Source organism: Melozone crissalis, unplaced genomic scaffold (genome assembly GCF_028551555.1).
Source record: "Melozone crissalis strain CALT ecotype California unplaced genomic scaffold, PUWL_Pcris_2 ptg000079l_1, whole genome shotgun sequence".
NCBI classification, from domain to species: Eukaryota; Metazoa; Chordata; class Aves; order Passeriformes; family Passerellidae; genus Melozone; species Melozone crissalis.
The window spans coordinates 5,825,046-5,829,020 of record NW_026535856.1 but is presented as its reverse complement, the minus strand read 5'-3'; the positions used below and the strand labels follow the sequence as shown (position 1 = coordinate 5,829,020).

General features: G+C 56.7%; 1 pseudogene; it reads left to right on the top strand.

Annotated features, from left to right (window-relative positions):
• Positions 1 to 2,579: 2,579 nt before the first annotated feature.
• LOC128946356 (immunoglobulin heavy variable 3-23-like) lies at positions 2,580 to 3,699 on the top strand (annotated as a pseudogene).
• Positions 3,700 to 3,975: the final 276 nt, after the last annotated feature.

Sequence of the window (3,975 nt, the reverse complement as noted above, 5' to 3'; positions counted from 1 at the left end):
TGTTCTGGATGCATCAGAGACAAGGGCACCGGCTGGAATTCGTCGCAGCGATCAAGAACGATGGATCCAGCTACGCCTACGCATCATCAGTGCAGGGTCGGTTCAGGATCTCCAGGGACACCGGGCAGAGCTCGGTGACGCTGACCATGAACAACCTCAAGGACGAGGATTCCGGATCCTATTTCTGCGGGAAAGCTGCCTATGATACTTGGGGTGCTGCTGCTGATGGTATTAACCCCATCCCCATGGCTGTGTCCCCACCTGCCCAGGTTCCCCAGACCCTTCTCCCAAACCCTGCCCCTGACCCCATTTCTGACACCATCTCCCAGCCCTGCCCTGGCTCTGCCCCAAATTCTCCACTCTCAACCACAAAGTTGACTGAAATCTTAACCCATGACCAGAAGTATCCACTTTCAGATTCAAGTTTTGGGTACAGAGTGGAGATTTTGGGTCAGGAGTTGTGGTTTGGGGTCAGCAGGTGAGAACTGGGGCCGAGGCAGAGCAAGGTTGGGATCAATGGTGAAGGGCTGGGTGTGGGCTGGGGGTTTGGGGGAAGGGTCTGGGCAATGGGGACAGGTGGACACGAGGACATGGGGACAGTACGAGCACCGTCAATATAATCATCAGGAGCACCACCACCACCAGGAGCTTTGACACAGAAATAGGATCTGGAATCCTCGTCCTTGAGGTTGTTCATGGTCAGCGTCACCGAGCTCTGCCCGTTGTCCCTGGAGATCCTGAACCGGCCCTTGACCGATGGCGCGTACTCGGTGTAACCTCCACTGTCACTGATCCTTGTGACGTACTCCAGCCCTTGTCCAGGCCTCTGTCAATACCAGTCCATGCCAAAACTGCCAAAATCGAACCCGGAGCCTCGGCAGAGGAGGCGCAGGAATCCCCCGGGGGGCTGGAGGTCCCCCCCACACTCCAGCAGGGTCACGGCCGCCTGGAGCCCTGCGGGATAGAGGGGAGATGGGGATTGGGCCAAAGCTGAACCCTTGACCCCAATCCTGACTCTTGACCCAAAATTGGGATCCTTGGAGTTTATCACCCTCCCCCCAGGAGGATTCAACCCCTTTGTCCAGCTTGCCACACCCACTTGGAGGCCCTTGACCAATCAGACTTTTGATTTCCATCCTCTCCCCTTTGTCCTGCAGGGCTCCAGGTGGCTGTGACCCTGCTGGAGTGCGGGGGGGACCTCCTGCACCCCAGGGGGTCCCTGTGCCTCCTCTGCCGAGGGTCCGGGTTCAATTTCGGGAGCTACGACATGTTCTGGGTGCGCCAGAGACCTGGGATGGGGCTGGAGTGGCTCACGTGGATCAGGAACGATGGTGGCAACTCCGGCTACGCGGATTCAGTCAAGGGCCGGGTCACGATCTCTAGGGAAAACGGGCAGAGTTCGGTGACGCTGACCATGAACAACCTCAAGGACGAGGATTCTGAATCCTATTTCTACGCCAAATGTTACAGCAGTGGTTGTGGTCCTAATATTGATGCTGGTTATGATGACGATGCCAGTGGTGGCCCCTCCTCGATACTCCGCCCACAAATATCCCAAAACCCCACATTCTACCCCCAAATCTTTAGTGTTGGCCACAAATCTTGACCATTTTCCCCAATCTCCCCAATCATTGTGTCACCTCACACATTTCCATGGGGCTTTCAGAATTTGAAATAATTCTCAAAGGTTCATCCCCAAAACCCTGCCCTGTGTGCCCCAGATCACAGCGGGGTTCACTTGTGACCATTGGCTCCAAACTCTGCTGGTTGTGCCCCAAATCTCAGCTCTTGGCCCCTAACCTCATCTCTTGGCCCCAGGGCTCAACCAAGGTCCCCCCAACCTGGGTGCAAATGGTCAAGATTTAGGAAAAATGGTCCAGATTTGGGTCTGTGGGGGGCAACAATGGGGTCAAGGGTAGGGGGGAAGGACCTGGGGAACGGGGACAGATGGGGACACAGGGATGTGGCCAGGACCAAAATTAGAACCAGCAGCATGAGCCTCCAAACCCCAACCATCATAGGTGTTTTTGGCACAGCAATAGGATCTGGAATCCTCCTCCTTGAGGTTGTTCATGGTCAGCATCACCGAGCTCTGGCCGTTGTCCCTGGAGATCCTGACCCAGCCCTTGAACGATGGCGCATATCTGGGGGTGGAACCATCACCGTTGATCCCCGCGACGAATTCCAGCCCCTGCCCGGGTCTCTGGCGGATCCAGAACATTGCAGATTTTTTGAAATTGAAGCCAGAGGTGTGGCACAGCAATGTCAGGGACCCCCCGGGGGGCTGGAGGTTCCCCCCACACTCCAGCAGGGTCACGGCCTCCTGGAGCCCTGCGGGAGAAAGGGGAGATGGGGTTGGGGAGCTGGATTGGTTTTGGACCCAAAGTGGGCGTCGCCATGCCAAAAAAAGGGTGTGGGATCCACCTGGGAGGGCCAGCAGGTGCTGCAGGAGGAGGATGGGGCGGTCCAAGGGTCCCAATTTTGGGCCAACATCAGGATCTGCTTGCAAGAATAAAAATTTGGGTAGTTTTTTTTATTCCTCACCATCTCCCCTTTGTCCCGCAGGGCTGCGGGCGGCCGTGACCCTGCTGGAGTGCGGGGGCACCTCCAGCCCCCCGAGGGGTCCCTGAACTTGCTGTGCCGTGCCTCTGGGTTCAGTTTTGGGACTTATGGAATGTTATGGATCCGCCAGAGACCCTGGCAGGGGCTGGAATATATCGCCAGTATCAGCAGCAGTGGTGGCAGCACCGACTACGCGCCGTTGGTCAAGGGCCGGGTCACGATCTCCAGGGACAACGGGCAGAGCTCGGTGACGCTGACCATGAACAACCTCAAGGACGAGGATTCCGGATCCTATTTCTGTGCCAAAGCTGCTGGTAGTGGTTATAGTGGTGGTGCTGCTGCTTATAGTGATGATGGCCGTGGTGGTTCCATCCCCATTTCTGTGTCCTCACCTGTCCCCAAACCCAGACCCTTCCTTCAAATTCTCCCCCACACCTCAGCCCTTGACCCTTTGTTCCAAATCTCCCCCATTTGCCCCAATGGTCAGCACTGACCCCAAACCCTCCCCTGCTCCTGCCCCAAAACTCAACCATTGGCCCCAAACCTTCAAGCCTGGGCTCCAGTTCAGGCCTTGCTCTCCAAGAGTTCCCATTTCTGCCTGTGCCAGCTCAGCCAATCAGGGCCTGGGGAACTGGGGGAGAAATGGGTGAAATGGGCAAATCTGGGAAAACATCAGGAATTCGGACAGCAATAGTGGAAACTGGGGAGTAAGGTCAAGAAAGGGGTCAAGGGTTGGGATTTGGGAGAAGTAATTTGGGAAATTTTGTGGAACTCGGGCTGCGGCCTTGGGGCGATGCTGAGGATTGTCACCATAAGCAACAGCAGCACCATTCCAACCACCATCACTGCATCTGGCGCAGAAATAGGATCCAGAATCCTCGTCCTTGAGGTTGTTCATGGTCAGCGTCACCGAGCTCTGCCCGTTGTCCCTGGAGATCGTGAGCCGGTCCCTGAACGATATATTGTAGTAGGTGCTGCCATCGCTTTGGATCCCTCCAATGTGTTCCAGCCCCTGCCCGGGTCTCTGGCACATCCAGCCCATCCCAAATTGTCCAAAATCGAACCCGGACCCTCGGCAGAGGAGGCGCAGGGACCCCCCAGGTGGCTGGAGGTCCCCCCCGCACTCCAGCAGGGTGACGGCTGCTCCCGCATCCCCAAATCTTCACTGGTTTACCCCAAATTCCCTTTGTATCGCCCCAAATCTCCAACAGAGATTTCCAGTATTGTAAAGTGCTTTCAGCCCTGCAATGAGCCACAGTCCACTCATTAATTAATTGGACAGCTATGCCTGACTTTTGCAACCCCTCATCCCCATCTCCCCTTTGTCCCGCAGGGCTTCGGGCAGCCGTGACCCTGCTGGAGTCAGGGGGGGACATCCAGCCCCCCGGGGGTTCCCTGTGCCTCCTCTGCCGA